Source organism: Tursiops truncatus, chromosome 6 (genome assembly GCF_011762595.2).
Source record: "Tursiops truncatus isolate mTurTru1 chromosome 6, mTurTru1.mat.Y, whole genome shotgun sequence".
Classification (NCBI taxonomy): Eukaryota; Metazoa; Chordata; class Mammalia; order Artiodactyla; family Delphinidae; genus Tursiops; species Tursiops truncatus.
Genome location: NC_047039.1, coordinates 75554194 through 75568139, shown reverse-complemented (window position 1 = coordinate 75568139; position 13946 = coordinate 75554194).

The window sequence follows — 13946 nt, the reverse complement described above, 5'->3', positions numbered from 1 at the left end:
TCCAAAAACACCCTCAGAGAAATAGTGTCTTAATCCATTTGGGCTGCTATAAGAAAATACTATAGATTGGGCAACTTAACAAACAACAGAAATTTCTCACAGTTCTGGAGGCTGTACATCAAAAGATCAGAGTGCCAACATGTTCGGATGCAGACTTTTCTGGACTGCAGACTTCCTGTTTTATCTTCAAGTAGCATAGGGGACAAGGGATCTCTGTGGGGTCTCTCTTATAAGAACACTAATCTCATTCATAAGGGTTCTAGTCTCATGACCCTTTGGTCACCTTCCAAGGCCCCTAACTCCTAATACTATCACTCTTGGGGCATTAGAATTTCAACATATGAACTTGGGGAGACACAAGCCTTCAGACTGTAGAACCCAGAATAATGTTTAACCAAACATCTGGGCACTCCGTGGCCCAGTCAAGTTAACACATAAGATTAACCTTCACAGGCAGGCAGGTCTCATTAACTCATCACAGGCAAGCTACTCTTTCCAAATATCTTTCTGTATCACATTCTTTAATAGAAACACAAGAATTTCTTGGAAAAAAGGTTGAAACAATTCTACAGTTGGGATTAAGACATATGTAGGCATATATGGCAACTGAATATTCTGGGACAGATGATAGACTTTAAAGATGTTAGACAGAGCTGCTAAGAAAGACATATCCTAAATGTAGACCAAGTCAAGCAACAACATGATTATCAAAGAGAAGTGGCTTACTAGATACAGATGAGTGACTATTTTACAAAATGGCCTGGGCCCAGCCACCCTAGAATCTAGTCTCACAGAACAAAAGGACTATATGTGAAACTAAAGCAGTTGTTCCATGCAATCTGTGCTATTCCAGAGCTGGGCAACTTGACTCTAGGACATCTTTTACAGAGCACAATAGAGAGAAAAGAGCTAACTCTGAAGATGATCCCCAAGGCCCATAGAATTGAAAAAGCTTTGGATAGCAGCAGAATTGGATGGTACCAGAGGATGATGGGAGCCAAGCTTGCTACGTCACAGAAAGGGCAGCTGTGTCAATGGTAGCTGCCATCTACATTAACTCGAGAGCACTGGAAGTGAACCCTCTGCGAGAGCCTGAAACGGTTGGGTGGAAAAGGCACATTTTTCATAGTGGGGTGACTTACTGAAAATTTTATGTAGCCAAATACTCTACTGATAAATTTTCATTTTGTGTTTTACTGCTCTAGACTCATAAAAACATATAAAAATGAGCTTCCCAACAATCCTCCATCCCCAATTCTCTTCCCTCCAGAGACGTAGTCAGTCCCAAAAGTGTAGTTCTCAGCTCTACATATATCAAGGGGCATAGTAAACAGGCTTCTTTTTGCATTTCTTTGAAAGACGACATACCCTGGACTGTGGGCCATGATAACGACAATCCTTAAATGGCTCTTTGTGTTTGGAGGTTGAGGCAACTCAGAGAATCTAAGAGCAGGACAAACAATAGCTCATACTCTCTTGCAAGAACCAGTTGTTTTCTTTTCAGGAGTTTTGTGTTGTTAAACATAGCCATTATTAAAATTTAGATTATATAAACTTATTGTGAAATAAATTTTATTAAAAACAATGTTAATGAATACTCAAAACTCATCACCTCCTATTTTACTACATTTTGTTATTATCTATGCTCTTTCTTGAAGTTGTTCACCTGTTTTGAACTTGTATGGTGGAAATTGGTAACCTGAAATTGGCCATGGTGGGAGCATTCACACTACAGAAATTGTCAAACACTACAATTGTGACTTCATTTTTACAGTGAGCCAGTTGGGAAACATTTACTGGCACATCAGTGGGTTGACAATGTGAGTGTCAAGGCCCAGTAATGCTGATCTGATCCTAAGTTATTGTGAGGTCACTGAGGATGAAGAAGAGGAATGTGGTTACAACTTCAATATGGCACCCATGCAGAGCAGGATTTCTAACTGTGCTGTGTCTATGGAGGGTGTATTCTAAATCATGATATTCTGGAATGCCTCCTACCTTCGAAGGGATCATTCCTTTCTGATCAAAGAATATTGGCAGGGATGACCTTTGCCAACGAGGACCAAGTCTCTCTCTACTTTTTCTGGTATAGTAGAAGCCTCAGATTTCTTCTACAAAATAATGGAAGGGTTTTCCACTATTGGATGGTATTGTACATTTGACAAACTTGGTGGTTTGTGTCTGGATTCAAAATACATTTTATTTATATGAAAAAAAACCTTGAAATCTATGATATTACCGGTACCCCTAGTATTGTGTAATGATTCATACTTGTTATATCATGGGGAAAAATGCCTTGTTAGTAAAAATTGAATGTGGTAGTAGCATATCTCATAGGGATGATGATTATAAACTGTATTTGTTACCAGGTTTCATACAGACCATACATTTGAAATATTTATATTGTCATAGAACAAATCGTAGTGTGACTGATGCTTTAAATGTATCCATCTAATTCCAGAAACTATGTCCCATAGTTACAATCCCCCTCCATGTCTCAGATTTTGTGAGGTTAAAAAATGATTTTACATGTGACATTGGGAGGAGAATTTATGAAGTTGGTAGAGAGGTCATATGACCCCTCTCAAGATCCCCCAAATCATGCTCCCTTAGAGATACTCTAAGGATGGCTGAGATATTACAGTCAATGCAGCTAATAATCTAGTAAAATTAGGGTATTAATGTTACTGGGCATTTGTTGATATTCACTGATTAGTGAGTTAGTCATGAGAAAAACTGCCCTATCCATTGTATCCCAGATCTAACCAGGGAAACAAAACCATTTTACAAGCAAGAATAAAGGGAATTTAGTAGAGGGGATTGGTTACATAGGTCATGGGAGAGCCATGAGACCAAACAAGGGATGTAAGACAATCCAGAGATTATCACCACCAGAAGACTGCTACCCTCTCAGGCTGGAGGGCCAAAGGAAGCAGGCGATATCACAAAAGTCCAGACAACATCCAGGTTCACCTGTCTGACAGGCTTTTTAGGACTTGGAGCCCCGTAGTTGAAGACACGGCTGCCAGAGATGCCATCAAGATAGAGAGAGAGACAGAAAAATACTCTGGTTTCCCCCTTCCTCCTGCTCCGCAATCTCATACCAGGGATTCTCATTAAACCTAACCATGTTAACAGTGGGCCATTGTATATGTAGCTTATAGGGGTCAGCAGAGAAAGAAAAGGACAAGGAATAGATGTGAGGGAAAACAGGTACAGGACTAATAAATCTATAAAATCCAAAATATGTATCTATATCTGGATGGATAAAGAGATAAAGACAAATCCCCCCCCAATGTCCATTAATGTTATGACAAGGGGAAAAAAAAGAATTTTTTTCTTGCCCGGGTATATTATCTGAATGAGCATTTAATTAATTACTGAATTAGAAGTTTACACACTTCTAATTATTTACACTATTCAACTGTCATTTAGCTTCCTAAATGAGCACAAGATTGCCCAAATATCAAGAGCCTATTACTGATCCAAGAGACTCTTCTTTTCCATTATTCTAAAGCTCTCTATCTATACTCATACTGTGAGAGGTACTACAAAATGGAAAACTAGATTGATTTGACAGTTAACCCACTCTTTTTCACCTTGCCTTCTTCTCAGATATGCTGAGAAACATAAAATGGCCAAAAGGCAACAAGAAGGAGGAGGAAAAGTACAAGAATACTCTGCAAACTGAGTGATGGATGATTGAGAGCTGACTCCCTTTGCCAAGTGCTTTTATTATCCCACATGTTATCCCTGCATCCCAGGAAACAGCCTGAAGTAACATGTCAATATTATTATGGCTACATCTTTGCCATATCCTCTTTCCACCACCAAAAAAATAAGAGCCCATCAGAAAACACATAATATTAGCCAAGACTTGGTTTTTCCTTCCTAGGGTTACTTCTGTTTTATGCAGATCCTCTTTACAAAGCTATTCTTAGAGTCCTTTTTGGTATCATAAACTTAAACTACGGAAAACTACCTTTCCTTCCTTCCTGACACATTATTTCATGAGGCGTGTGTGCTGTTACTTACATAGACAGGCAGAGTTTTTTCAAAGCAGGAAAGTCATCTATTTCGCTTGCTTTCCATGTGCTATCTATATTACTACAATTAAGCACTTCAAGCACACAAATTTGTTCTAGAAAATAGGCAACTCAAAAATACAAACAAGCCCTATAATAGTATTCAAGTAACCCTTAAACTATTTGAAAAATAATCTTGCTTTAAAAGTTAAAGTGTGGAAAAGAAGTAAAGCTGTCACTGTTTGCAGATGCCATGATACTATACATAGAGAATCCTAAAGATGCTACTAGAAAATTACTACAGCTAATCAATAAATTTCGTAAAGTAGCAGGATACAAAATTCATGCACAGAAATCTCTTGCATTCCTATACACTAATGATGAAAAAATGTGAAAGAGAAATTAAGGAAACACTCCCATTTACCACTGCAACAAAAAGAATAAAATACCTAGGAATAAACCTACTTAAGGAGACAAAAGACCTGTATGCAGAAAACTATAAGACACTGATGAAAGAAATTAAAGATGATACAAACAGATGGAGAGATATACCATGTTCCTGAATGAGAAGAATCAACATTGGGAAAATGACTATACTACCCAAAGCAATCTACAGATTCAATGCAATCCATTAACAAACTACCAATGGCATTTTTCACAGAACTAGAACAAAAAATTTCACAATTTGTATGGAAACACAAAAGACGTCAATTAGCCAAAGCAATCTTGAGAAAGAAAAACAGAGCTGGAGGAATCAGGCTCCCTGACTTCAGACTATACCTGAATTGTATAGTATAGACAGTATGGTACTGGCACAAAAACAGAAATATAGATCAATGGAACAAGATAGAAAGCCCAGAGATAAACCCACGCACATATGGTCACCTTAGTTTTGATAAAGGAGGCAAGAATATACAATGGAGAAAAGACAGCCTCTTCAGTAAGTGGTGCTGGGAAAACTGGACAGCTACCTGTAAAAGAATGAAATTAGAACACTCCCTAACACTATACACAAAAATACACTCAAAATGGATTAAAGACCTAAATGTAAGGCCAGAAACTATAAATTTCTTAGAGGAAAACATAGAACAATCTATGACATAAATCATAGCAAGATCCCTTTTGACCCACCTCCTAGAGTAATGGAAATAAAAACAAAAATAAACAAATGGGACCTAAGGAAACTTAAATGCTTTTGCACAGCAAAGGAAACCATAAACAAGACGAAAAGACAGCCCTCAGAATGGGATAAAATATTTGCAAATAAAGCAACTGACAAAGGATTAATATTCAAAATTTACAAGCAGCTCATGCAGCTCAATATTAAAAAAAACAAACAACCCAATCAAAAATGGGCAGAAGACCTAAACAGACATTTCTCCAAAGAAGATACACAGATTGCCAACAAACACATGAAAGAATGCTCAACATCATTAATCATTAGAGAAATGCAAATCAAAACTATGATGAGGGCTTCCCTGGTGGCGCAGTGGTTGAGAGTCCGCCTGCCGATGCAGGGGACATGGATTCGTGCCCCAGTCCAGGAAGATCCCACATGCCGCGGAGCGGCTGGGCCTGTGAGCTATGGCCGCTGAGCCTGCGCGTCCGGAGCCTGTGCTCCGCAACGGGAGAGGCCACAACAGTGAGAGGCCCGTGTACCGCAAAAAAACAAACAAACAAAATACTACAATGAGATATCATCTCACACTGGTCAGAATGGCAATCATCAAAATATCTACAAACAATAAATTCTGGAGAGGGTGTGGAGAAAAGGGAACCCTCTTGAACTGTTAGTGGGAATGTAAATTGATACAGCCACTATGGAGAACAGTATGGAGGTTCCTTAAAAAGGTAAAAATAGAACTACCATACGACCCAGAAATCCCACTACTGGGCATCTGCCCTGAGAAAACCATAACTCAAAAAGAGTCATGTACCACAATGTTCACTGCAGCTTTATTTACAATAGCCAGGCCATGGAAGCAACCTAAGTGTCCATCGACAGATAAATGGATAAAGATGTGGCACATATATACAATGGAATATTAGTCAGCCATAAAAAGAAACAAAATTGAGTTATTTGTAGTGAGGTGGGTGGACCTAGAGCCTGTCATACAGAGTGAAGTAAGTCAGAAAGAAAAACAAATACCGTATGCTAGCACATATATATGGAATCTAAAAAAAAAAAAAAAGGTCAAGAAGAACCTAGGGGCAAGACGGAAATAAAGACGCAGACCTACTAGAGAATGGACTTGAGGACACGGGGAGAGGGAAAGGTAAGCTGGGACAAAGTGAGAGAGTGCCATGGACATATATACACTACCAAACGTAAAATAGATAGCTAGTGGGAAGCAGCTGCATAGCACAGGGAGATCAGCTCGGTGCTTTGTGACCACCTAGAGGGGTGGGATAGCGAGGGTTGGAGGGAGGGAGACGCAAGAGGGAGGAGATATGGGGATATATGTATATGTATAACTGATTCACTTTGTTATAAAGCAGAAACTAACACTCCATTTTAAAGCAATTATACTCCAATAAAGATGTTAAAAAAAACCCAAAAACCTAAAGAGACATGTACCACAATGTTCACTGCAGCACTATTTACAATCACCAGGACATGAAAGCAACCTAAGTGTCCATCAACAGATGAATGGATAAAGAAGATGTGGCACATATATACAATGGAGTATTAGTCAGCCATAAAAAGAAATTAAATTGAGTTATTAGTAGTGAGGTGGATGGAACTAGAGTCTGTCATACAGAGTGAAATAAGTCAGAAAGACAAAAACAAATACTGTATGCTAACACGTATATATGGAACCCCCCCCCCAAAAAAATGGTTCTGAAGAACCTAGGGGCAGGACAGGAATAAAGATGCAGAGGTAGAGAATGGGCTTGAGGACACGAGGAGGGGCAAGGGTAAGCTGGGATGAAGTGAGAGAGTGGCATTGACATGTATACACTCCCAAATGTAAAATAAATAGCTAGTGGGAAGCAGCCACATAGCACAAGGGAGATCAGCTCGGTGCTTTGTGACCACCTAGAGGGGTGGGATAAGGAGGGTGGGAGGGACATGCAAGAGGGAGGAGATATGGGGATATATGTACATGTATAGCTGATTTACTTTGTTATAAAGCAGAAACTAACACTCCATTGTAAAGCAATTATACTCCAATAAAGATGTTTAAAAAAAAAAAGTTAGAAAGTAAAAAAATTCAAAAGAATTGACCACACTCCTCCAACAGATTCTCTAACATTTAGCAGAAGAGAATTCACACTGATTCTGGTTTATGAGTAAAAGACAAGTCTACTTTAAAGTGGATCACAGATGACAATGTTTCTTTTCCACGTGTCTGCTTTGGAGCCATATTTCCGCTGACCACTCAAAAATTTCCTCTTGAGTATTTTGTGATATATTAGAACCAGGAATAAGGGATGTTAGTGCTGGAAGGGCCAGCCAATGGTCTGCGATTTAATTCACATATCCTTTCTGCACCATACTCTTTAAGGTCATTGAGTTAGCCTAAGAATTTTGAAGCTGCAGAATTCAGGACAGTACGTTACAATATGCCAATATTACTATTCTCCTGTTCTGACAATCTCCACTGATGGACAGATGGAGAAGGAAGGGCAGTCACCATCTACTGAGAGTAAATGAAACTGGAATATTAAAATTCAGGATTATTTGAGTGACTGAATTGGCTGGCAGAGTGTTCTCCAGTTAAGGGTGAGGAAAGATTAATTCTGCACATGACACCACTACTGTATTTATACAACTCTACTGGGACAATTGTTTGCCTTGAATTGTTTTCTTCATTCACTTCAGTCAGACAGTTGTGCTGACTGATTTTTCTTTTTGAGGTATGAAATGAATGTTTGACTGAATTTACCATTTAATTTCCACTAATGCACTGTAAAAACAATACATTAGTCAAATCAGATTGGCAGGTATGAAAAAGTTTACCGCAGAACTAGACAGAAATATAATATTGCCTTCTACAGAAATGTAGGTCATATGCCCTGGATTTGGGAAATGTTCCAATTTTAACTATTTTGCCACGTTTCAAAAATGTAAGGTGACTGATCCCATAGTAAATATAAGAAGATCTGTGAAGTCCAGATAAAAATAATTTTGTGTGAATCTGAGAATCACATAAAAGAAAAAACTATTATGAGATAAATTTTACTGAGTTTCATACTTATCAAGAGGTGTTTCTATGTTAAACTTTTGAGTCTTATTCTAAAAGTTCTTTAGGAACAAATACTTCAAATATATTCATAGAAAACTATTTATAATTTCATTCTTCCAATATTTATAGTTACTATGACAGGCCATTTCTCCATATCCCATCCCACAATTCTCTGCTCTGAACATTTGGAAATTGGTGGCATGAGCAGAAAAATGCAGCAGTTTTTGAGATTGTTATTGAATAATGCTGATTTTATAAAGACTGTTTTCTTCCATAGTTGACAAACTTATTATGGTACAGATGGTTGCATACTACTCTTAGAGATGAAAAAGTTCTTAAGGAATTTTCCATATCCCATTCACCAATCTGTGTTCTTGTTCAAAGCAAAATTAATTCCTTTCAAAATTAACATATTAGCTTAATAACAATTTTTAATCTTAAAATTATCTGTGAGAATGGGAATTTTTGGTAGGAAAAAGTGACAGAAGATGGGACAAAACAAAGAATTCATAGACAAAACAGAATTTTTTAAATGGTGGGTAAGAACTTCTGTTTCCAACTATATCAGTTTACCTTAGGAAAACATACTAGAAAGGCCAGATAAATCGTAAGCAACATTTGACTGTGAGTGTTAGAAAGCTACTGAGGTAGCCATGACCTAGAAAAGTAAAATAGAGAAAGAAACTCAATGAAGTGAGAACAATATTCTGCACATGCTTTTCTAGCCCAGTCATTTAGAAACTATTGATGAAGAACAAAAGTCTGAGAAACCAAATGTGGCTCCTAAGAGGCAGAAATGCCAGTAGATCTTAGGACAATGTCATAGGACTAAGGAAACCAGAGTTGGAATTTAGAATAACAAGGCAGCTAGAATTTTAAGGACCAAAATCCCAGAGAGAGTAAAGATTCATAGAATTGAGCTGGGTTCAGCAACAGTGTTCCCTTGCAGTATTTTCCATGTATAGTAGGTAAACAAGGCAAGATGCTAAGAAGTCAAACAAAAGCTAACTGAAGTAAAAGCAGAAGTCAAAAGCTAACTAAGTCTAAGGTTTAGTTGGCTTATAATGGTGAAGAGACAAAACAGGGGTTCAGAACCTATCAAAGAATTGTGGCCCAATGGAAAACTAATCATATGAATTAGGACACTGAAAGTCTCTCTCTCTCGGTGTGTGTGTGTGCTAGGAAAGTTGATGCAACATCTACATTGAACCTTATAAAGAAGGAATATGAGTATGCAGTTTGTCCAGTGACTGAGGTGATCTTCCCCTCTGCTCCCTACCTGAGAATAGGAAATTCTCTCCTGAAGAAAATACAGTTGACCCTTGAACAATGTAGGGGTTAGAGACGCTGACTCCCTGTGCAGTCAAAAATCCACATATAACTTTATGGTCGGCCCTTCCTATCTGTGGTTCTGAATCTGAGGATTCAACCAACCACAGATCATGTAGTACTGTATTATTTATTGCAAAAAAATCCATGTATAAGTGGATGTGTACAGTTCAAACCCAGGTTGTTCAAAGGGCAACTGTAATGGCATTCAGATTCTCTAAAACTTGTCATATCCCAAGTCTAGTATTCGTTGAAGAACCATCAAGACTACCAAGAAAAGGAGAATTAGAATAAAAATCAAAACAGGGGCTTCCCTGGTGGCGCAGTGGTTGAGAGTCTGCCTGCCGATGCAGGGGACCCGGTCCGGGAAGATCTCACATGCCGCGGAGCGGCTGGGCCCGTGAGCCATGGCTGCTGAGCCTGCGCTTCCAGAGCCTGTGCTCCGCAACAGGAGAGGCCACAACAGTGAGAGGCCCGCGTACCGCAAAAAAAAAAAAAAAAAAAGCATGGAAAACAAAAAGGATATAAAGTACACAAAAGAGCATTTGAGACATATGGGCCACAGTAAACATCTTTATCATATATTTAAACTGGAGTCCAAAGATAAAAGGAGAGAGAGATTGGGATGAAAACAATATTTCAGAAATAACAGCTGAGAGTTCTCTAAAACTAAAAAGAACGTATCGAGCAATAAATTCAATAAGCACTAAAAAAATGCAATAAGAGTAAGTACAAAGAAAACCACACCTAAGATAACCACAGTACAATTCATGAATAGCAAAGAAAAACAGAACATCTTAAAACTAGCCAGAGGAAAAAGAGAGATACTACTTCCAAAGGAACAACAGGATTAAGATTACAGCTTACTTCTCAATGAAAATGATTGGATACTAGAAAATAATGGAATAACATTTTTAAGTGCTAAAGAAAATAACTGCCCATTGAGAATTCTAGAGGCAGAGAAAATGTTGTTTGGAAGGAAAGATGAAATAAGGAAATTTGCCAACAAACAAAATTTAGAGAATATGTTCTCATCAGAACTGACTGAAATAAATTGTAAAGGGAGGCCCACAGGCAGAAGGAAAATTATCACAGATGAAAATAAGGACTTTATAAAGGAATTATGTATAACAGAAAGGATAAATAAGTGGATAAATCTAAATAAAATCTAACTGCACAAAAGAGTAATAATAAAATATATCAAAAATCAGAATGCATTAAAACAAATAGAAGAGGAAAAAGTAGTAGAAGAAATTTAAGATCTCAGCATTGCTTGAGAAGCAGTAAAAGAGCTATAAGTCATGGTACATGTGCAACTGCTACTTATGTAAAAGTAACAAGCTAATACAAGGGAAAATGGAATTTGAAGAATCTAAATAGAAGAAAGAAGAGCAAAAAGAACATAACAAGGTGGGACAAATAGTAAACAAGGAGTAAATGGTCTATAAGAAAATACATTAACTGTAAATACTCAAATTAAAGGACAAAGATTATTGAAACAAACAAAAAAACCTAATTCTATGCCACTTACAAGAGACAAGAGTCAGATTAAAAATTAAAGGATGAAAAAATTATGTCATAACAACAATAAATAAAATTGAAGAAGTTTTTTTTTAATGTTAACATAGATTTGAAAGCAAAAAGTGTCACTGGCAATAAGGCAGGATAAAAAAACCAACTGTTACTTTATAAGGAATATAGTATAAATCTAAACTTCAATGTAATATATGAAGGGAAATTCCAAAAAACTAAGTAGAAATAGAAAAATTACCTACATCAGTAACATAGAACCACAACAACAAATCAGCAAATTATAGAAGATCTGAATACCACCATTAAAAACCTTGGCCTAAATTTACATAAAACACTGCACCAACAATGATGGAATATATATATTACATGCAAATTTTTAGGTGCACATGGCACATTTATAAAATTGACTATATGCTGGTTATAAAACAAGACACAGAATAAGCAAGAAATTTAAAAATATATAACCAATATTTTACCAAATAGTTGGATATTGAAAACATACTTCTGATCATTATGTAAGTCAAAGATAAAGTTGCAATGGGAATTAGAATTTTATTAATTGAATGATAATGAAAATATGCCATAACAAAACCTGTGGGTTGCAAATAAAGCTGTGGTCACAGAGAAGTTTAAGTATTCAAATGATATATCTCTAAATGTAAAAGGGAAAGGAATAAAGCAACTAGAAGATAACCTATCACCCTGAGGTAGGCAGCTCCTGAACTGTACCTGATGGGGAAGACAGGGCAGAGCTTCAGGAGGCCAGCAACAGGCAGCATTTGGAAGCAGGATCGGCTTCCAAATGAGGCCAGCTGAGAGCACGCTGAACACCATGTCAGAAGCAGTCTCCAAGAAAGAGCATTTAACGTACAAAGGGATGACTAAAATATATTTAAGAGCTAGCACCCTGACTCCTCTTAAGGATGACTTACGTTGCTGGGGAAAAAATAAGAAGTGCTCGATGTAGAAGGTGAATAGCTTTATAATTCCCAGGAGAATCTTGGTACCAGGACCACACAATGAAGAACTTGAGTCCCTGTGGCTAATCCAGCAGAGAGAGAAGGAGAAACAGAGATGGGAGAGAAAACAAAGGGAACTCTTGGTGCAATTTGGCGCTCCTGCAGACCCAAGTCCAGGTATACGCTCTCTATCTCCACATCTTAAATAGAAGCCACCACGTTTCTAGGTCTTTCAGGTACTTAGAATTTTTCTTTAGAACCTGAAAATGGGGTCGGGTTTCCTGTCTGGATTGCTACAGTACAAATAGAAGCAGGATGTTTGAAATAGTTCTCCATCTGGCAGAGGAGGCCTTGAAGCTGTGAGCCACTCACTGCGAACCAGCAGGACATGAAGGATTCTTGAGCAGATCTGAAGCTACTGGGAGGCCTTTCAGGAGTTAAATCCCATAGTAAATACTGTACCTTCAATGGCCCCTTCTCCCTCTCTGTCCAGTCTTCCTCCACTCCCGTGGGGGCCCAAAGAGGTTAAATGAACACTCTTTGACTTGTGCTTCCCAGAACTTGGGCTTGGAGACGTCCATGAAAAGACGTCCATGAAAACTTGGGCTTGGAGATGTCCATGAAAAGTCTGCCTTCCTTCTACTGGTTTGGGTTTCTTGGTCTCTCTGCTCCAGGCTAATCCCTTCAACCTGCTTTTTCCATTTCTGCCAATAATCCCCCTCTCCAGACCTTCCTAATGCTCTTCAGGGGCGGGAGGAGACTTCCTGAGGGCAATGTTTATTTCTAGAGGGAGAGGTGACCACATGACTTCACAGTGGTCATCCCCTTGATTATTCAGTTTGTCTGGATTAGTCGTGGGTGTTTGTGCACCCCACCCCCAGCCCCAGGAGGCTTTAGAACACTGTCCTTATCTCAGCACTGAGCCTCTCTCTATCCTCCTTCCCTCTCTCTCCTTACCCATCTTTACCCACAGGACCTCTGAGGAAGATAAGCACTTCACAGAACCTCTGCTACAGAACCAAACATATTGAAATGACTCTTTACGAAGATATTGAAACAACAGAGAAAGAATACATGAGGATTGTTTCTCCTGAGGGTTCAATTACGTAGGGGGCCTTTAGCAAACTTTGATGATAAATCTAACCTTTCCTTCCTTGGCAATAGTTGATCACACTGTGATGAAAACAAGTTAGAGAATGGAAAAATAATATTTGGATTTCAACGAAATAATAAAAATGCAGGAACTATCTTTGACTTGCAAGGTGAGAAGAGAGTTCACATTTTGATTATGTGATGGCAGGAATCCCTTTTAAAACAGGGCCAGTCTGCATGATGCATTTAAAAATCAATCTTTGCAAATACAGCCACAACTCCCCCAAGATTTCTTGATTTCTCTGGGGTCAGATAAACCATCACATTTCAGAGTGGTGCCCTATATATGAAAGTGATAAACATAACCTGGAAGCACAGCAGTGGCTAAAAATACGGAGCTGGCAGCCACTCGTTTAAATGATTTTTGCTTTTAATTCACTGCATAAAATGCTAAATGTCCAAATTCAGGCAGGTAGATCTTACCAACCATGAAGAGCTTCAGCCCTGCTAACAGCTAAGTATGCACTTTTAAACCCTATTTTGACTGTTCCAGAAACTTATTGGGTTTCTTTAATGCCTGTGTTACTATTTCCTTTGTGTCGTTCTGTGTTTCTTTAAAAACACAGCTGTGTGACCTTGGGGAAGTTATATTATTTCCTTGAGACTTTGTTGCCTTCTCTGTGAATATCTGGGTATAATTTTAGTATTGCTCAATAGAATTTTCTGTGATAATGAAAATATTCTATACCTGTACTATCCAATGCAGTATTCAATAGCCACATGGAGCTAATAAACATCTTTGAAGTACGGCAAATGCA